Here is a 22681-nt window from a genome sequence, read left to right on the forward strand (position 1 = left end):
GGGTTTTTTCTTAAAACCAAGAGGGTTTGGAGATGTTGTTTTTAACTTAAAACCTTCACACATTTTTTTTTTTAAAGGTGTGTTGCTCAGCTTGAGAAGAGGATCCCCAGAGCCATTCCATTGGCAGCCTCACTATTGGAAGATGTTCCTTCCCAACATCAGGAAAGCAAAGCCAGTCCATATGAAGGTGTTATTTTAAATAAAAATTTTCAAGCAAGAATATGCATTAGGTCACCTCTTAACTATTTTGAAGACAGTACATGAGACAAACCCCAGACTCCCTACTGCAACTGATATGGATTTTGGAGTTTTAGTTGGTAGAACAAAGGTAATGCCTTATTATGGATTATGATGGAAAGTAAAACTCTTTTACTTCCCCCATAAAATCACCTAAGCCTGCAATTTCAAAGACTTAATCCACTCTGGAGAATTCCTGTGCCTGCAAATTTCATCTATTCCTGGAAAAAGGGAGGTGTTATAGCTGGATGATCATATAATTCCCCTTAAGAATTAAATAGGAGTGCAGAGCTTTGTATAACACAGAGTGGATCAAAAACAGAATCCCAGATTGCAGTGGACACATCGCAGAGTAACTCAGAAGCAGACTGTATTATTATTATTATTATTATTATTATTATTAATACAATTACTAGTGTTATTCCTATTATTATTAATAAAGAAAGGATAGAAGGCCATGCACACAACTAGTATATTTAGTTTAAAATGTTTGTTTGCTATCATGATATGAATAGTTATGACAACAGTGAGATCAAGGAGGAGATCTTGTCTTCTGGGCAGCCCAGGACTTCCATACAAACTGCCCAGGCTTGTGCCCTGGGGAGGTCACTTTGGTGCTGCTAACACAGCAGTTTGACTTCACTCCTGAAGGCATACTCTATTGTTTCTTGAGACAGGCAGATGCCAACAAAAAGAATCTTAAACACACAAAGTAGTTTCACCAGGTAGATTTTCCCCATTGATTTATTTCTGAGTAAACATGAACAGGAGACCTCTATTAGACTATTTAATGGAGGGATTTAATTATTCCTATAATTTGTAGGTAAGATTTTTTATTATCTCCATATAGTTGCAGGAGGAGAAGGCTATTCTCTAAGAAGCAGGATGCGTTCATACCTGAGCATTTTTCAGCTGACCTCTTCCTCAGCTGAAATCCTACACATACTAATCTGAGCCAGTACCAGTACAATCCCAGCCAGTGGGGTGTACTTCTATGTAAACATTTATAGGATTACACTGCAGTTGTCATATATTTCTTAATTATTCAGACCCTGGATTACCCGGTTATATTTCAGAACATAGTGTCTTGTATAGTTGTTTAAGTCAAAATTTGCCTATGTGTGACATTCTTTCTTCATAACTTGATATTTAAAATTATTGCCTCACTAGGTTTCCAAATTCTGGATTTTTTTCTCTTCAAAAGGGCAGGTTAACTGATATATTTAAAAAAAATGTAATGCATATTCAAGGATGGAATATTTTTGGCAGCTTTCTTAACTAGGTTTCTCTTCACTTTGCATTTAATAAAGCTGTTATTGTCACAGCCTGCTTTTGACTTCCATTTTCATTCATCCATATGCTATCTTCGTTTTAATAATGAGAGGCAGTAAAATAAATCTCTGACATTAGATGCCCCCAGCCAGCAAGTATCCTTCCAGCTTCTTGACCTTCTCAGTCACTGAAAAATCTACATGATTTTGTAACCTACAGCCCACTGTGAAATCCCCTCCCCTACCAAGATACAACACATTAAAATGAGACAAGGAAAATCATTCAAACTACAGGAAAGCAGGGGGACCAAGGAAAATTAGCACACACACCTGATACTCTCCAAATGTAGTCCTAGCTTTCCACACACAATTTGACAATGCAAATCATATCCTGTCCATTCAATTCCAGTTTCCTAACCTCTCCAGCTGTGCTCCATTTATTGTTAATGTTTTAAAAGAAATGAGGTAGTCTGCATTATCTCCAACCTATATAAGCAAGCACACCTAATGTACAAAATCAGAATTATGTTACCAGAATGCCATTTGCATTTCCTCCTCTGTTCACCTCCCTCCCTTTCCCCAGTGATGTGCTCTTTATCAAACGTCAATATGAATAATTTTTCAGCTGCAGTTGTGCATAAAAGATCAGAGCCTCATCAATAACACCTAAGTTTGTGTGTGTGAAGGTGGAAGAGGGCAGGCACAAAAGCATGGAAGATTTAATTTTCAGATCACATGAATTTCTATCGCTTCCAAGGGACAAAACCAGGCGCAATCTGTAATTTGTATCTGCTGTGCTTATTTCAGATACCTTTGTGTTACAAAGCTTGGTTTCAAAAATAAATAAAAAGACTGGAGCAAACTCCAGGGAATCTTTCCAAGAGGTGTATTTCTTTCTGCAGAGTCAATTTCAGACATAAAACCAAGAGATATTGATCATCTTCAACTAAATGAACTTTCAGATTTATTCAGAGCTATAAACGATGCTGTGATAAACAGGAAAATGATATATGGATTGACCTTGCATAAAGAATTGTGTTAAGCAAGAAAAAATTTTTCCTGCCATAAGGGAGAACAAGCCTTCCCATTGGTACTTTGGATGCTATAGTCATGAAATAACAAAATATGTAAACCCAGTTCAAGACTCCTGGTATGGGCTATGATGTAAATCTCAGCAAAGTCACTGACAAAACTCCTTTGAGCACAGCGCGCTAGGAACTTCTTTTTGCAAACCTCCTTTTAAAAAGGAATTGCTTGAAAGCTTACTCAAAAGTTACTCTGGCCACAGGTCAGTGTATGCACTAGTTGATTTATAAGCTCAACTGCTGGGTGCGCAGGTTAAGCTTATAGGTACATAAGTACACAGACAGTACACTCGCTGAACATTACATACGAGTAACTGTTCAAGTGTATAGGCCAGCTATTGCGTACAGTGGTACCTTGGGTTACAGACGCTTCAGGTTAAAAATGCTTCAGGTTACAGACTCTGCTAACCCGGTAGTAGTACCTCAGGTTAAGAACTTTGCTTCAGGATGAGAACAGAAATCGCGCGTCGGCGGTGCAGCGGCAGCAGGAGGCCCCATTAGCCAAAGTGGTACCTCAGGTTAAGAACAGTTTCAGGTTAAGAACAGACCTCCGGAACAAATTCAGTTCTTAACCAGAGGTACCACTGTATATAGATACACAGGCGGTTATATTCATTGAACATAACATGTGAACACTCTTTGAATAATGCCAGATTGCACGTATCATGTATCTATATCTAGCAATTAGCTATGGGAACGCGGAATGATATGTTGTATACACAGATTTTAAACCCACAAGACTACCCCACTTGCTTTAATGGAGGCAGCAGATAGACATGTAGGAAGATGCTTTATAATATTGGGTCAGACCACTTAGCTCCATTTTACAACATATTATCTAGAGTGCGAATTCTACACTGACAGTAACTCCACAGCGCTTCAGATAAAGGACTTCTCTAGCCCTGCTTGGAGATCGACAGATCGTAGAATTGTAGTGTTGGAAGGGAGCCTGAAGGCCATCAGCCTAGTCCAATCTACTTCAATGCAGGAATCTCAACACGCAGTCCCTTATCCAATCTGAAAGCATGCTGGATCCTGCTAAGCTTGAGTTCTGCCATTGTGCTACAATCCTCCACCAAAGTATCCACATGTCCTTTCTATGGGCCCAAACTAACAAAATGAATTTCAATAGGAACAAATGTCAGGTTCTACACTTAGGCCAGCTGCCCAAATATAAGAACCAGCTGCACAAATATAAGATGGGGGACACCCGGCTTACCAGTAGTACACGTGAAAAGGATCTAGGGATCTTAGTATACCACAAGCTTAACATGAGGCAATAGTGTGATAATAATAATAATAATAATAATAATAATAATAATAATAATTTATTATTTATACCCCGCCCATCTGGCTGGGCCTCCCCAGCCACTCTGGGCGGCTTCCATAGAAACCAAAAATACAGTAAAATATCACACGTTAAAAACTTCCCTGAACAGGGCTGCCTTAAGATGTCTTCTGAATGTCAGGTAGTTGTTTATCGCTTTGACATCTGCTGGAAGGGCGTTCCACAGGGCGGGCGCCACTACCGAGAAGGCCCTCTGCCTGGTTCCCTGTAGCCTTGCTTCTCGCAATGAGGGAACCGCCAGAAGGACCTCGGCGCTGGACCTCAGCGTCCGGGCAGAATGATGGGGGTGGAGACGCTCCTTCAGGTATACTGGACCGAGGCCGTTTAGGGCTTTAAAGGTCAGCACCAACACTTTGAATTGTGCTCGGAAACGTACTGGGAGCCAATGTAGGTCTTTCAAGACCGGTGTTATATGGTCTCGGCGGCCGCCCCCAGTCACCAGTCTAGCTGCCACATTCTGGATTAGTTGTAGTTTCCGAGTCACCTTCAAAGGTAGCCCCATGTAGAGTGCATTGCAGTAGTCCAAGCGGGAGATAACCAGAGCATGCACCACTCTGGCGAGACAGTCCGCAGGCAGATAGGGTCTCAGCCTATGTACCAGATGGAGCTGGTAAACAGCTGCCCTGGACACAGATTTGACCTGTGCCTCCATGGACAGCTGTGAGTCCAAAATGGCTCCCAGGCTGCGCACCTGGTCCTTCAGGGGCACAGTTACCCCATTCAGGACCAGGGAATCCTCCACACCTGCCCGCCTCCTGTCCCCCAAAAACAGTACTTCTGTCTTGTCAGGATTCAACCTCAATCTGTTAGCCGCCATCCATCCTCCAACCGCTTCCAGACACTCACACAGGACCTTCACCGCCCTCACTGGTTCTGATTTAAAAGAGAGGTAGAGCTGGGTATCATCCGCATACTGATGAACACCCAGCCCAAACCTCCCGATGATCTCTCCCAGCGGCTGCATGTAAATGTTGAAAAGCATGGGGGAGAGGACAGAACCCTGAGGCACCCCACAAGTGAGAGCCCAGGGGTCTGAACACTCATCCCCCACCACCACTTTCTGAGCACGGCCCAGGAGGAAGGAGCGGAACCACTGTATGACAGTGCCTCCAGCTCCCAGCCCCTGAAGACGGTCCAGAAGGATGTTATGGTCGATGGTATCAAACGCCGCTGAGAGATCCAGCAGAACTAGGAAACAGCTCTCACCTTTGTCCCTAGCCCGCCGGAGATCATCAACCAGTGCGACCAAGGCAGTTTCAGTCCCATGATGAGGCCTGAATCCCGACTGGAAGGGATCCAAATGGTCTGCTTCTTCCAGGCGTGCCTGGAGTTGTTCGGCAACCGCTCGCTCAATCACCTTGCCCAAGAATGGAAGATTTGAGACTGGGCGATAGTTGGCCATCGTGGCCGCATCTAAAGATGGTTTTTTAAGAAGCGGTTTAATAACCGCCTCTTTCAGCGGGTCTGGGAAGGCTCCCTCACGGAGGGAAGCATTCACCACCCCACGAAGCCCATCGCCCAGTCCTTCCCGGCTAGCTTTTATAAGCCAGGATGGGCAAGGATCCAGGAGACAGGTGGTTGGTTTCACTCGTCCAAGCAGCCTGTCCACATCCTCGGAGGTAACAGATTGGAATTGATCCCACTCAACTTGACTAGACAGAACTCTAGCACTCTCCCGCCCCGGCCCTGCTCCCACGGTGGAGTCTACTTCTTCCCGAATCTGAGCGATTTTATCTGCAAAAAACTTTGCAAAATCATTGCAGGAGAACATGTGGCCCGTACTGGGCCCCGATGTTGCAGGTGGTTCCGCTAAATTGTGAACCACCTGAAAAAGTCTCCTGCTGCTGTTGATGATGATGATGATGATGATGAAGAAGAAGAAGAAGAAACTGATGCTAGGCTGTATCAACAGAAGTATAGTGTCCAGATCAAGGGAAGCAATAATACTGTTCTATTCCGCCTTAGTCAGACCTCACCTGGAGTACTGTGTCCAGTTCTGGGCACCATAATTTAACAAGGATGGAACTTGAAACTGGAACATGTGCAGACGAGGGTGACCAAGATGATACAGGGTCTGGAAACTGAGTCTTATGAGGAATGGTTGAAGGGGCTGGGCACGTTGAACCTGGAGAAGAGGAGACTGAGAGGAGCCATCTTCAAATATATCAAGGGTTGTCACATGGAAGATGGAGCAAGTTTGTTCTCTCCTGCTCCAGAGGGTAGGACTCAAACCAATGACTCCAAGTTACAAGAAAGGAGAATCCAGGAAGAACTTTCTGATGGTAAGAGCTGTTCAACAGTGGAAAGGATTCCCTTTGAAGGTGGTGTGCTCTCCACTGGAGGTTTGTAAGCAGAGGTTGGATGGTTATCTGTCATGGATGCTTTAGCTGAGATTCATGCACTGCAGGAAGTGGAAGTAGATGACCTTTGTGATCCCTTCCAACTCCACAATTCTATGATACTAATATTTTGCATATGTATGTCCATATCAAGCCTCTGGAAACCATGTAACTTCCTTTTAAACATCTTTTTAATTAATATGCTAATTCCCTTTTTGATACACTAACATTTGAGATTTATCTTCATTTTTCTTAATTGCATGAAGTGTCAAATTCCAGAGTGCATCCAAGTTCAATGTCAAATGTTCTTAAAAATCAGTTTCCGTGTCTCATGTGAAACTTGCAGGCTTGCATGTACACCACACACTTCGTGACAGTTCTATAGACTATATATAGGATCTTTCGAGACACTACAGGTGATTGGTTCTGAATGAGTCTGAAATTTACAATTCAACATATATAATTTTGTGTACTATCACATTGGGCAAGGATTAATAAGCACAAAAGCAGAAGCTATGGACATTCAATAATAGAATTTTAATGTTTTAATGCAAGTAGCAACCTCTTCACTGAAAAATGCCCTTCACAAACTTTGACTTGTCTTCATCAGACAGTGAGTGCATTGCAAACTTGTGTCTATAATGAATGATTCACTAAGTTATTCTCCTTCCTTCCCTCTTCTTTTCTATTCTGAGATGCATCTTCAATTTGATATACCATGAATGATGTTTTACAGGACCCTGGAGACTCATTTCATTTAATACTGATCTATCAAAGTTGCAAGCAAAGGGAACCAAAGCAGAAAGAATCAGTGCTAGACTATGACATCCATGTGCTTTTCTGATTGTCTGTCTTCAGCAGAGATCAAAGGCCCATTAGCCATAAGCATCTGTATTCATTTGACAGGGAGAGGTCAACACAGGAATATCTTATATATAAAACAGGAAATGATCGCAATGAACTAGAATTTGAATTCCATTGATATTCTCCAGCTCAAGCTGAAACACTCTGAAATGCTGACCAAAATGTCCCAATGGAACTGCCATGGCAGCAGCAGCAGCACCTCTTGTGAGCCCTGAACCAACTGCTGCATCTTTGTACTTGAGTTCTTTTCTCACTGCCTTTCTTTCTCTGTTTTTCTTCACCACAACTAAATGCCAAAGCTCTTTGGCACTGTGGACAGACAAGTCTGTAAGTTATTCTGCTGAGAAAAGCTGTTCTTGCTTAAATTAGTGAAAAGATGTTGTATGAAACAAGTTGACCACTGTGATAACAGAAAGCTGTACTATATGGGCCAATAGGGCTCTTTTTATGCTCTTGTGTACACCCCAAAGATCTGGCAATTTACACTTTTATTGCTAGTTTCTTTTATGTATATAGATGGAAACTGGAATCTGTCCCAGCAACAGAAATAATTCAGAACATGAGTGTATAGGACCAGTTCAATTTCATGGTTCAGGCTCAGTCCATTTGTTCCTCTAGCCAGTAGTCTGAAATTTCAGAATTCGGCTGGTCAAAAGGTATCTTTTCCCAGATACACAACTCAGTACACAACCAATTTTCCAACCAGCCTCTGCTGTTGCCATGATAAAGATCCCATCAGCTCTTCTGCCACAAAATCCTAGAGCCTGATTAGCAAGTCAAATATGTTAATATGGTATTTGGAGAAAATTTCCTTTGAATTTCAAGAAATCAAAGTAAAAGATGTGATTTAATTTACATTTAATCAAATTTAAAGTATTTGAGGATTCTTTTCAAGGCATGAACACTCCATGCCCCCCACACTTTTGAGAAAGTCTAAATAGTCTCCCATCTACAAATCTATTTCTGGTGTACACTTACTTGACTTGAGCCTTATGTCTATTTGAACTGTCTAAAATTATTAAAGAAAAGAGATGTGATGTGATGCGATGCAATATTTTTTTTGTTTATCTACCTACCCACCTATCCATTGATTGCCACTGTCACCACTGGAATAAAAATGATGCTAGTGAATGAGATTAAAATGTCATAGTTTTTGTTAATAAGAGATCTGCAATGAGCAGATAACGTCCGATCTAGAAGAATGGGCAGCCTGATTGGAGCCAGCTGGTGTTAAGCTCCATTCTGTCCCCCATCAAGGGCAGAACTATCCAGCTCAGGTACAATTCAGCCACCTGGCTGAGTTGTGTCTTTCCCCAGCTGCTCACAAACAGTAAGCCAAGGGGGGACCATGGACCTTTCTGCCCCCACTGACCTGTGCTTTGTAAGGAAGGTTGACTGTAGCCCAGCAACCACCCCTTTGCCACTTTCCCTCAAACCATCCAAAAATGTAGTGAGTTGGGTGCTGCGGGAGCCTCAAAGTGCCTGCTGTTAAATGTAGCATAACTGTTATTTTCTGCCTGCACCTGCCACCAGCTAAGACCAATAGCAACATATTAGCTACTGTAAATCCAGCAAACCTTTAATGAAGACGGTATGGAGTTGGCAAAAAACAAGGCAGAGAGTGAACCACAAGACCAATCAGAGAACATCTAAAAGATTCCTACTCAGTACTCCAAAGGAGCAGAATTATATAGAGACTACAAGGCAGACAAAAATGCACCATTCTTATCAATATTATTTCCCCTCCCAGAGGAAAAGGAAGAAAGTACATCAACGTGGGGTTAATCCTGAAAATAGCAAGGTCTAGCAGTTACATAACAAGCTCCAAAAGAGCCTGGTTCTGACTCTTCCTTTCCTTTTCCTTTCTTTTGTGCCAATCAGGAATACATTCTTTTGAAGTCCGTTAATTCACACCAGAAGCCAGCAGGTATAAGCGAGAAATGACTAGCTCATGGGAGTGGAACAGTTACTTCCGATACAGATCTGTCATTTAGGGGAGATGAAAGGTTGCTGCTCAGTAAGGGCTCCTTTTAAGGATTTCAAAGATTTGATTGATCTATAGCCTTCTCCTCACCAGCTGTGCCTAGCAACACTGGAAGTTTCCTTTCACTTTCAGGGACTGGGTATAAATATCCTGCTTTCTTTCAAACATATGTCAATGTGCATACCAATGGGAGCTGTAAGTTAGTTAAGGCCATCATGGTGAAGACTAATTCAAGCTTTACTGTGCTGGTGACTTTACACTTTTCGTTGACTTTACACTTTTCATTAAAGAAACCCACCTTTGGAATTGCAGATCTCCCTCCAGTTCTTCCAGTGTGTTCCAACTGCTGTCATACAGCCCATCTATTTGTCCTTTATGTTGACTTTCCATCTATTAGCCACCATCATTAAATTGAATTGGAGCACCACCGGCTATTGAGGCAAAAGCAATGTAGGTAGAAGGAGTGTAAGTCACCATAAGATCACCATAAATCTGATGTAATGCTCCTATAAATAGCAACTACCAGGTATTATGCTCGACATTCTGTCATTACTGGTTGATTATTTTTGCAAGAAGGATAGTCCAGACTTTCAACCAGTGGAAGCACTGGAGTACAGTGTAATCATCACACAAAGGAAGGTTTGCCTTGGTTCTTAATACACTAATTCTGGTCCACAAACATTTCATGTTGCAGAAGACATTTTAGAGCTGGTTCTCGTCATGCACAGTGAGGTCCAAAGATGTGCCTAGGGCCTAGTAAATGTTGCTGCAGAGGCCACTGGCCATGTGAAACAAATGGCACCAAATTATTAAGTGGGAGTTCATCTACCACCATGATGTACCTGCCACTTTCACCTGCCGCTGGCACACCACAATTTGATGGCCAATTGCATCGGGAGCCAATAAGAGCTTGGAAAGATCTCTTAACACAGATAATTAAACCAGGTAACCAGGGCAGACTGAACTCTTCTCTGAACTCTGACTATTATAGGTCAGAAAACCAATCTCATCCAAGAATTTCTGGAATTTTGGCCACTCAATTATACCTTCATCACTGACAAATTTGAAACCAACCTATCAACACCCTAGAAGGCAGATCCTCGTCCAAACTTTCATTTTCATGTCTGCTAGAAGCATATTTAAGCTTGACTGAGGAATTCCACCAGAAACTGGGAAGTGGTGGTGTTTAGTCACCTAGAAGTTTATTTATAGAATTTATATACCACCTACATTAAAAAGAAATCTTAAAGTGGTTTACATGAAATATTAAAAAATAAACGTAAATTCAAAGAAGAATAGAACAATAATATTCAGCCAATACTTTTTAAAAGCTAAGTGAAAGCAGAACAAAACTATATACCATGGCTATAACTGAGTCATACACACAAAAACACATAATTAAGAACCAGGAATCAGAGTCTAGGTAAGTTTGGGTAAACATATATTCCTTTATGATGTTTTAAAGATAGGTACTGTCTCTGTCCATCAAACCACCTAGGAGAGGGCATTCTAAAAGGTTGGTGTTACCACCGAGAAAGCCCACTTCTGCGTTGTCACCAAATGAAAATCTGCTGGTCAAGAAATGACCAGCAGAGTCTCCTCAGAAGATATTAAAGCTAATTTTGTTATATACTGTAAAGCAGTGGTGGCCAAACTTGGCCCTCCAGCTGTTTTGGGACTACAGCTCCCGTCATCCCTAGCTAACAGGACCAGTGGTCAGGGATGATGGGAATTGTAGTTCCAAAACAGCTGGAGGGCCAAGTTCAGCCATCACTGCTGTAAAGGCATTCTGATAGATACTAGGGTCTGCCTTCTGCCCATTTCCATAATAAAACAAATATTTCGGGAAGAGTCATGCAAATGAGGAAATTCTAATTTGGGGTGGAGGTGGGGAAAGACATTCTTCCTGGTCACAAATTTTTCACTGTTTGAGGTACCATTGAAGTTATTTACATTGGCATGCTCCATGATGCAATTTTGTTGCTTTTTGTTCTTTTTGAGTTCTAAATCATCAGTAAGAAGATGGCACCCACTGTGACACAAACCGGAAGGCTCTCTAACTCACAGGTTGCTTTGGCCAAACACAGCAGCAAGCTTATTAGCAGCATAACTTCTGCTTGTTCATTGTTCACCTATCAACATCCACCTGTCTTCAAATTCAGTACTAAGGCATCAGCTTGCAGATGCTATATGACATCCCCCTCCTAATTCTCCCTTTCTCTCTGGCTCTCATTTTCCCCTTAGTTTCAATGCATAGTGTACTCTAACTCAGTGTCAATGCCTGTTGTCAGTGTCATCCCAAAGCAAAATTGCTGTCTTAACTTGTGTGGATGTAAGTGACAGATGTTGCAGATCAGTCACCGGGAACAGACAACAAGAGTGCCTGGGATCATTATAGTACATGAATCTTTAGAAGTAATTATAGGTGGCAACAACTGAGATGACGACTGGGTCCCTCTGGTCTGGTCCGTAGCTCACGGATGAAAACAACTGCTAGAGACATTTCCCTACAGGAATGCTCTGCCAGCTTCAGTATCCTGCTGCTGTTTGGTGTGATGTTCTAATGTGCATATTAAGTAGGAGACATTCTAGCATTGCTTTTCTCTAGTTAGCATAACATAACTTATTGGGATCTGCAGAAATACACAAAATCATCAGGTGGAAATATTATTTTCTGCAATAAAACAAGCAAATCACCTCTTTGCTGAAACATTCACTGACACATTCAGGGTTTCATTCTCAGATACTGTTAGAAAACGCACATCACTTTTAGAAGGTATGAAATTGCTTTAAGCTATCATAGACACTTCATGTTAAAAGCCTCCAGTTCTTTTGTTCACAGAAAACATGAGTTCTGGTCCATCTTATGTTTTTCTCGTCTCATAAGCTGTAGAGGACAGATCATACTATACATCAGGCATGTCCAACAAGCTGATCGCTGGGCATTCCTGGTCGATTGCGTGATCCTGGTCGATCGTGCCCCCCCAAAAAGCTCAAAAACTTTGGTTCTCCCCCCAAAAAAAGCTCAACAACTTTGGTAAATCCAATGTGTACATCACTGCCAGTTTTTTTATAGTGGGAGTAGATCGCAGTCTCTGGGGAGCTGGACATGCCTGCTATATACAATCTTCAGTATTGCTGAACATATGAAAATGTGGAATACTGTTTTGACTGTGATGCTAGATTTCTAGTGAATCTAGCAACTTTCATCTATATAGTCCCATATGTTGGTTGGATATGAGAATAGGAACTATTTCCTGGATTGTGTGGGAAGCAGAACCATAGCAGAATAAGGGAGATGTGAGGAGGACAATAACAAAATAAGTTTAGGTTGGACATAGGAAACAGTCAAAAACTTGCTCGTTGTTGCTGATAGGTTAGCTCAAACTAGTCAAGAAAAAAGTGACGTTCAGATTCATCTATAAGTCATGCTCCTTTTAAATCATGTCTTATAGTTCCACTGGTTCAAATGCTAACCAACAGAAGGATATTCAGGGTTGGAGTGAGGCATCAATCTGATGATGTAGGGTATTTCCTTAGATCAGCATCTCAGAGCAAAAGAGATGCAGGAACATAATACAAAACTGACTCAGCACATGCCTTATTTGCCCACCAAAGCTAACGGCTCTGGAGAATGGTCACTGGGGTAGGTCTCCTTCAATATGTCACAAGTTAGATCGAAGTAGGCCCAAACAAGGGGAGGGGGCAGCTGGTGTTAGGATATTTCCGTTCCACCTTAAAAAGGGAGCAGGTTGTTGTGTCACAGCCTGCATATTTCCTGTTCACAGGAAGTTTATGTTTTGTTATATAGCTGTTGTTTCCTCTCTCTGTGTCTGGACATCGAAGCAGGCAGTCATGTTTTTTTTCTTTGTTCTGACCAACGCTGAATAAAGTTGTAAATAATGCTCTCCTGAGTGCATCTTTCGCTGTGCGAACTCTGCTGAAAGAGCGTGCACCAGCCTTGGCATGTGGCATGTTATTTCTGAGGCTCGTGTCGCTAATTGACTGATACTGTATCTACGGGAGATCGATGGATAATCCAGAGACGGCGTGGGGGCATGATGGCCTTTGTCTCCCTGGCAGTATCCCAACAGCTGGAACACTTGCCCTGGGCCTCGAAGGCCTAAGCTGGATGGTGGGGGGACACACACCAGGGACTGGCTGCTTTATTGTTTGAGTTTATAACTTTAGTCTAAGAAGACTCCTGCCCTGAGCCTCAGACAAGCTGTGCATGGATCTGTATTGAAGAGAGAAGACTCAAGCAGTTATAGCAACTGTTCTTAGGCTCTGAGTTTGAGTAGAACTTGCCCATATTAGAGTATGAGGCAGTGGAAAATTTATATCTGCAATTTCAGCCCAGGAAGTATCAGATAAAAGTTGTTAACAATAATTGCAGATCATTTAATCTTGTTCAACAAAATTATGTCCTTGCTTAAGCCAACTAATGTTGTCTTCCCTCATTCCTAGATCAAAGTGCAAACAGTAATTCAGAAAATATTGCCCTCCTGAACATGCTATCTTACCTTTTCATGAGACAAGCATGCTGGTAAAAATTGAGGAGGTTTTGCACATCCCTGTTTTGTGTTTCTTTTATACCTCCCCCCTGGGTTTCCTGACTGTTCCTGTTAGAATGATTTATCATGTTTTATCAGCAATGATTTCAGCGTATAACACTGAAAGCCTACTCTTAAGATAGGGAAGAACTTCAAATTACCTGTTATAAAGTTTCACATCTGGACAGGTTTTTCAGAAAAGTTATAACTTTCAATTTCTCATAGGCCTTGATCAAATGGCTTTGCTGTTTATTTGTATTTTCTCTGAAAAATCTAACTGTAAGGGGGGAAATGTTGCAAGTATATCCCTTATGGTAAACCCTTTTTCAGTAAGGAAAAGAGAGGACAGAGCTGTTTAACTGCCAATAGCCACTCCAAAGAAACCAGGCTAGAAGACAGCATAGGCAGCATGGGAAACTGTATCACTTGAAGAAGAATAGAGAGAAAAAGGAAGTATCCTAATCAAAAGCTGAACGGGCAGAAAGGCAGAAAGGATTCAGTCTGCTTACCAAAAAATGATGTGCAATAAGAACTTGGATACAGAGAAAGCTGAAATGACAACAAACTTAGGCATGCAAGAAGGAAAGGCAGACGAATTGTAGAAGCAACCTTTACTTATTTACAAGAGAATAAATAATTTAAGTGATGATTAAGGGAATAAACAAAGCAAGGAATAAGCAATGCAAGCAAAGGCTGAAATAGTCTCTTTTTGCAGTGTGGACATGGTTGAACTAGGTACATATGTGTGAGAGTCAAGAGAAAGGGCAGGGTATTGAGAGTGCTGACTATTCTGTACATGCTTGCTGAAGCCAATCGCCCAGGGCAGACACAGCTATGTAGCAGGGTGAAGCTACCTATTTGAGGCAGCACTGTGAATGAGGAAGGCAGTAATTGATAGTAGCAAACAAGATTAGTTGTTTCCCAAACCTGGATCTCTGGCTGTTTTTGGAGTGCAATTCCCATCATCCCTGACCACCGGTCCTGCTAGCTAGGGATGATGGAAGTTGTGGTCCAAAAACAGCTGGAGACCCAAGTTTGGGAAACCCTGGTCTAAGCATCCAACAAATTATAGGAACAATAAGAGTGAGGAATGGCATTATCAAGAATGCTTGGTAGTCATACACAAGAGGCATGGGGCACAATAAAAGTGAATCCTGTGACTGCTTCAAGGTTGGAAAGATCAACACCACCATCCACTACTCAATGGTCTGAACATCTTACTGCCCTTTCTATATTAGAACATATACCTTATAATTAACAGTCTTGTTTTGACATCTATTTGGACAGATGAACTGTTTGTATTAATATATGTTCAAATTAGGATTGATATTATTGTTAATATGACCTGCCATTGCTGCCGTCAATGAGCTTTAATACTACATTTTCTTTAACAGCTAACAAGCTCAGGTGCCATTTTATGGGGTCTCCTTTTCTCTCTTTTGAGGGGTATTTATGGTGGAGTGCACTGTCACACTGCAGTGGAACACTATCAAGTTGCAGGCAGGGTTTTGTAGAGAATTTTTCAGGGTCTGTGTATGGTTCGCTCAGTCCTGGAACCAACCTTGTGCCTTCCAGATGTTTTGGACAACAATTCCTCACTAGCCCAAGTCAGTCCAGCCATTTGTAGAGACCAGTTTGCTGAAGGCTGAACTAGCTACTCCAGTCTGTCAACATTTGCATATGTTGTCCAGGTCTGCTAGGTTTCATTTTATTGTACTATTTTTTTTCCTTAAGTGAGGCTCTGCCTCTAGTTAGATTATTATATATTATAAAATACATAGCATTAGATGCCCTTTGGTTCTGGGTGGATCCCACCTTCATCCTAGACATTTGTTCCTTGAATTTTCACATGCTTCTGAAGGGCCAAAGTTCTATTGGACCCTCATACCTACGGGACCGCCTCTCCTGGTATGCCCCGTAGAGGACCTTAAAGTCCATAAATAGCAACACTCTAGAGGTCCCAGGCCCTAAGGAAGTCAGATTAGCCACAACCAGGGCCAGGGCCTTTTCAACACTGGCTCCAGCCTGGTGGAATGCTCTGTCTCATGAGAGTTGTTCTGCCTGGCCTTTGGCTTGAAATCAGCCTGATCCCCTCCCCCCTCTTTCCATTTCCTTCTGTGAAATAGTCCCCTATTTGGGGACTTCCCTGGCTTTTTTTCTGGCCCACCTAGGACCAGTTTGGATAGTTGGCCTTGGTGAAGATTTGATGTCCCCCCCCCAAAAAAACCAGTTTTGATTCTGGGCTTCCACCGAAATGAGGCTGCATTTTAAATTGCATTTTAATCCTGTTTTTAAGTTGTATTTTAATCAATTGTTTTTATACCTGATGTTAGCCACCCTGAGCCCAGTCCTGGCCAGGGAGGGCGGGGTATAAATAAAATTTTATTATCATTATTATTATTATTTCATCACAGCACCATGTTTCCCATTTTCTACTACACTGGGCCGATGGTAGAAGAGACCACTAAGTGCCTTAGAAACCACACAACACGTTCCTGCTGCTAGACTAAAACAAGATTCATTTGCCATGTGATTGCAGCATTTGATGCACTGGGCTACTTCTCCCTTTATATCAGTTTACGGTATTTTGTCTGTCAATTTCGGGGCAAGATTCTGTAACTATCTATGCTCAGCCCTTGAAAACAGCCCATCTTGTTGCATTGCAAATCAGCTCCAGACTTCCATTTTGTCTTAGCAGAGCCCCTTGGACTGCGAGTCATAAATAATTCCACCATTCCCAAACATCAGAATGCCATGAATTATGAGCTTTTCATCAAGGATCAATAGAAACAGAGGGTGTCTAGATAAGCACATTTCATAATTACTGCTTAGTACTGCATAAATCAATTTAGTGACGCACTTCAGAAAAGTTTTTCAAAATCTTCTCCTTTTTTGTGTAAGATTTATAAGAGTAATGGTGTCTCAGTGGAAGATTCCATCCCATCTCCTTTTTAATATAGCCTTTTAAGGAAGTTTAATTTCAGCTTCAAAAGGAGTTATATTAAAGATCAATCCTGTAGAATCCTATCTGACACGTTTATGTTTCATTATTGTTTTTTTTTTTTTTTTTTTTTTTTTTAGCCAAAGGAAATGAATCAATCATTTGGTATACTTTTCAATTCATCATCTTCTTGTTCTGTAGCATCTCCTTGAAATAATCAGAAGTCTCTGGCAGTAAGTTAATGAACAGGCACTTAAGGATTCCTTTCTTTCAGTCAAATACTCCAGGTAATGAGGTTGAAATTGATTGCATGATATGAGTTACGCGGGATCCTTCTCTGGCATTAATCTAATAAACTCTCAAGCTTTGTATTAAAAATGCATTTGAACTTTCTGGTAATGCAATTACAAAAAGGATATGAAAATGTAGCATTTTATATGTAAAGTATATTTGCTGATGTCTTAATTTTTTTTACAGCAAGATCCCAAGGGCTGGGGATATGCTGATGGATTGATATAATGATTTAAGCAGCAATAGACCTATAATAAAAACCAAAGTGTCCTTGCAGTTTTCCCTTCTTTCTCCATGATCTGGATTTTCCTAATTCTCTTCTGCTGTAGTGTTTTATTTTGTCTTAAGATGTGGCTCTTTCATCTTAAGAATTAAAAGATTACCTTAAGAATTACAAGTTTGCACATGTCTCTAATGCAGAATTGTTATTGTGTTATTATCTGTGGACAGTTAGTTGTTGTAGATTTATAGAATTTTAGGGATGGAAGGGACCCTGAGGGTCACCTAATCCACACACACACACACACACACACACACACACACACCCGCAATGCAGAAATATCCACTAATGCATCCGTGAGAGAGATGGCCTTCCAACCTCTGCTTTAAAACCTCCCGTGAAGGAGAGCCCAGTCCCCTCTGAGGAACTTCAGCTCTTATCAAAACAACAAAGCAAAAAAAGAAAAGGAAGGGGCCTCTTGTTCACTGGTTTCTAAAATTATTTTCTTTCTTTTTCTTCTTAAAAACATCTATATCATCCTATCCTCTCCAAAGAACTCAGTGCAACAAGGTACTCAGGGTTTCAAAATTTCTTCTCTAAACCGAGCATTACTCTCTCTCTCTCTCTCTCACTCACTCACTCACACACACAGAACCTAGACCTTCAAATGGCACAAGGGACATTCAAAACATATTGATAAGCAGAAAAACAAATAAATAAGGAGTAATAATGAAAAATTAAACATAAGTTCACCAGTATTAGGCTATAAAGAAGGCAAATAAGATTTTGAAACAAACACAACCAAAAAGAAGAAGGTAAACAAGAATTACATCAAAGGTGAATCTTCTTATACCTACCCATGTGTTCCTCACAGATCTCATTATGTCAAGCATCAGAACATTATAATGGCACATTTCTGATAACCAAAGGTGTTCCAGCAAGGACTGTACTGCCATACTATTTTCCTAGGGGTTGCAACTTCATAAGCTCTAGAAATGCTTTTCTGGTATGCTGGTCTCTATATAATAGACTTTTCATTCCTTGCTTTGGTGGGTGAGAAGGTGGGGGTGGTGATTGAACTAATGTTCCAACTATGGCAGCTTGCTTTTATTCCTAGCAAATTCAGTAGCGACAATTTCAGGCGAATCGGAAGATTTGTGTTAAGCCTTGACCACTAAATCGATGTTTGCCACTTGCAATATCCCTCAAACCTACAATAAACTGTCTTCTGAGGGAAAACTGATGCTAGCTGATTTGTTTCTTGTTGGCCCGATTGCATTTCAGCTTTATTGATCCATCCATGCATGGCTGGTTTCTTTCGTCTGGGGCCATTAGTTTAACTCTCAGTAGCTGGGGCCATGCCTCTGTTTCAGGATAAATATTACAGGGCCTCTACTCAATAAATGGGGCACGAGCCAGCCACTGTTAAGGACAATTAAGCCCTATTGGTTTCAGAGAGGTGGCGAGTTTATGGAGCATTCCTCCTGATTTGTTTTCACAAAATTTGTGGGGCGGCTAGTCAACATTAATGGCTGGATCTAGACACACCAAAGAAGCGTTTCAGTTAAAAGTGTTGTAAATTTAAACAGGGAAAACAGATAGAGAAAAAGGGGACTCCACACCGCCATCTGGTGGCACAATGTCATATCGCATACACAATGCATATAAATTGCTTTTTCTTTACCCATCTAGCTGAGTCCAGTTGACTGTCTATTGAGCATTCATGTTCAATGAATGTTGTGTCAAGAATCAAGTTTCAGAAAAGGGAACCTGAATGCAGTAGTACCTCAGGTTACATACGCTTCAGGTTACAGATGTTTCAGGTTACAGACTCCGCTAACCCAGAAATAGTACCTTGGGTTAAGAACTTTGCTTCAGGATGAGAACAGAAATCATGCTCCAGCAGTGCAGCAGCAGCAGGAGGCCCCATTAGCTAAAGTGGTGCTTCAGGTTAAGAACAGTTTCAGGTTAAGAACGGACCTCCAAAATGAATTAAGTTCTTAACCCGAGGTACCACTGTATTCAAGGAAATAGAGCAACTCCCCTATGAGAGAAGATTACAGCATTTGGTCCACAAATAGGAAACCTTCCTCTTCCTTTTTATCCATCCAACATCCTTCCCTCCTACATGTTCACAACATCCTCACTCTATTGCCCAACCCCAGAAACCAGGACCAAATCTATGCTTTGCCTGCAAAATCCTACATCTATGAATGTGTCCTTTTAGCCTCCCACAGAGTCAGGAAAGTAATCCAGCCTTCAACCTCTTCCACAAACAGAGGCAAAGACTGGAAACCGAAACGAAATACGTTGCCTGCAGCTGCATCTAATTCAGCCTGCTGTTCCTTGAATATTTTAGCAAGCCTTATCGTGTCCTTCCACTCTTTCCATATTTAGCAGTGCTGATGGATCTTTGGAAAAGTGATGGTCTGAAAAAAAAGCCCAGAAAAGTACAGAGAATGTATACACTTTCTTGAAACTTTTCTCAGCAGTGTGAGGGAAATGGCCATAGCTCCCTGGTGGAGCATCCGCAGAGCATCTACAGGTTCAACATTTCCAGGTAGGGCAGGGAGAGTTTGGGGGGTGGGAAATGAATTTTCTTGAATTTTTTAGGCTGGAGTTAGCTTTTCTAAGTTTCAGGTGTGAGGTGGTTGGTTGGGGTAGTTCCCCCCCCCCCACACACAAAAATGCAGTTACCATATGACTCTCTTTGCTGCCTTCCAGCTGTGCTTCCTTCCTTGGTCTGTTCCTGATTCGCACATACTTGGCACCTACTTGCTAACCAACACATCTGTCTGGTTAGTTACTGTGGAATGGACTGTTGGTATGATGCTTCCTACACCAGGCATTTCTTATGTTGTTAGGAGAAGCCTTTGGAGTCAAACATCCTCCCTTCATCTGCTAACGTGAAACTCGCACTCCTTGTTCTCAAAGGAACCTAGTAGAAACAAGACTCTGAAGATGCAAAAAAAATAATAATCTCATTTGAGGCTGGCAGCAGCTAACACAATTTGGAATACTTGAAATAGCAACTCAAATTAAATGCAATGCTTAAAGGATTTCCCAATTGCTTTACTGTATAAACACCATAAATAAGCAAATCATATTAGCCTTTAACATAATTAGTTGAACACTTGAGTGTCAAGATAAAAAACCATTCCTGCCCCCCCTTTTGTGTATCTCTCTGTGTGTAGAAAACAAGATGTATGAAGATTGAAATGCTAATCCATTTGCATGAATTTCTAAAGAATTAAAACTGTTTCTCAACTAATTTGTGTAAGTGCTGGCAGGGAAGAGTGAGATGGCATTGCTTTTTTCCATAGCAGGAAGAACAAAACCTAAGGCAGAAATTTAACCTCAAAGGACTTCACCTGACAAACCTAGAAGGCATTCAAGGAACAGAAATGCATCTGGGATCATATCAAATCCTTCTCCATGCATCCTTCAGATTCCAAATGGATTGGTGTAAATTGTCTCAGACTAAAACCAGGCAGCAGCTGGTTGCATTGTATACAGCGTGGACCAACATTCTGCTGCAGAACTGATAGGTGATTGGCAAAGGGACCTTAAGACATTCAAAAGAGTAACACAGGCCCAGTAATAATGGAATGAAAGCAGCATGAAATGAAGGTCAAGGAGTGGGAAACCTGCACCTTTCCAGATGTCACTGGATTTCAGTTCCCATCATCCCTGAATACTGGCCAGGCCAGGAGGGGCTGATGGGAGTTGGAGGCCAAGAATGCCCGTCTGGAAGGCCACAGATTCCCAACCCCTAAGAACCTAATCATAGGTTCCTTAAAGGAGCTAAGGGCTTCAGCTATATTGTTTACTAGCTGTTGGTATGTGAGCAGGTGTGAGAATTAAAACCTCATTATCTGTATTTCTGAATTAAGAAATATTCATTCCAGAAATCAGATTCTGTATGCAACCCCAGAAGAAGTGACAGGCATCCCTTAGAGGGGTGTTCACTTTGCTTATTGTACATGAATATTACTAAAATTTATAATATGCTGCCATCTCTACTGACAGCTGCTGCATGTATTTTTTTTTAATACACCATTTATATATATAAAAAAGCAGGTTTTATTTCCTCCCTCTCTTTCATTACCTACATTTGTACCTTCCTTATGGGTATTTGAATGGTTACCAATGAGAACATTAGACCATGTCATTTCAATTGGAGAAATTCCTAGACACAAAACAATTCCCTCCCCTCTATATTTGAATTAAAATTTTACACAATGGTTTTCACAAACCATGAAATTGCCTTAACAGTAAGCATTACTGATTGAAATTACACACTTGTCAAAATGCTCCTAATTAGTCATTACTCGCTGAAACAGGCAGTTTATTCTTGTCTGTGATGAGAATAATTTTTCATTAGGGGCTGATGGCTGGGATGTGATGTGAGGTTATGGCTTTCTTCTGATAGCTCTGAGTTCTAAAAGACATGCCACAAAATGATCCAAATGCTGATTAAAAGTCATCCTCAGGCTATAGCCTTAACGCCACTTCCCCTGGGGCAAACCCAATTAAGTCAAAAGATTTTACTGGAGTAAGCCTGACTAATATTGTAACCAGTACCTCTTTTAGTTTTCCATTAGCCTAAGCAAAATATAATAAGTACAGCATGATCCTAAGCATGCTTATTCAGATGTAACTTGCACTGAGTTCAATGGGACTTACTCTCTGGTCCAGCAGTGAGCAACCTGTGGTCCCCAGATGTTTCTGCACTACAAGCCCCATCACCCTTGGACCCTAACTGTTGACCATGCTGTCTAGGAGTCAAACAACATTTGGAGGGCCACAGGTTCCTCACTGTTGCTGTAGTTAGTGTGTTTAAGGTCGAAGCCTGAAATTATAGTTGCTCTGATTCTGGCTCTGCTCTAATGTCAATTCTGGATTTTATTTGCCATGTATGAGGTGAACAAGGGTACAATTTGATTCTAGTTGCACATGATTGGATAATTAGCATCATAGCTTGTGATCTTTCATCATAGGAATAATTAGTGTTGAGGGAGCAGCAAGTGGTTCTTGCTTTAATGCTTCCACCCCAGAAACAAAGGGATAGTAATGGAGCTCTCCATCTTGAACTGCTCACAGGTAGACCATTCCATCATGGTTCTTTGAGGCCAGAGGAGCAGTCCATTGAGTCAGATATCAACAGGCCACAAGACTACCACCACTTTTATTCACACCAAATCATGAAAGGTATTCTTGTGAGGAAGTAAGAGATAAAAGTGTGCTGTTACTGCATGATGATTTGTGCGGAACTGTCCTCATGAGAACATATTATTATTTTCTTCTTCTTCTTCTTCTTCTTCTTCTTCTTCTTCTTCTTCTTCTTCTTCTTCTTCTTCTTCTCCCTTAATTTTGACAATCAAACAAAACTTCACCCATGCCTCCAAGCAAGCAAGAGGCAGCAGAGTCCAAAACACATTCTGGCCAGACAAAAGCACCTGGCAAGGACAAATGTAGTCTGGAGAGAGAAGGCATGCCTTGATGAGAATCCAATGGTTGGGCAGTTGGGTCTGAAGGGTTCCTTTCA

The sequence above is a fragment of the Podarcis filfolensis genome, assembly GCF_964270895.1.
Source record: "Podarcis filfolensis genome assembly, chromosome: 5".
In the NCBI taxonomy this organism is placed as follows: Eukaryota; Metazoa; Chordata; class Lepidosauria; order Squamata; family Lacertidae; genus Podarcis; species Podarcis filfolensis.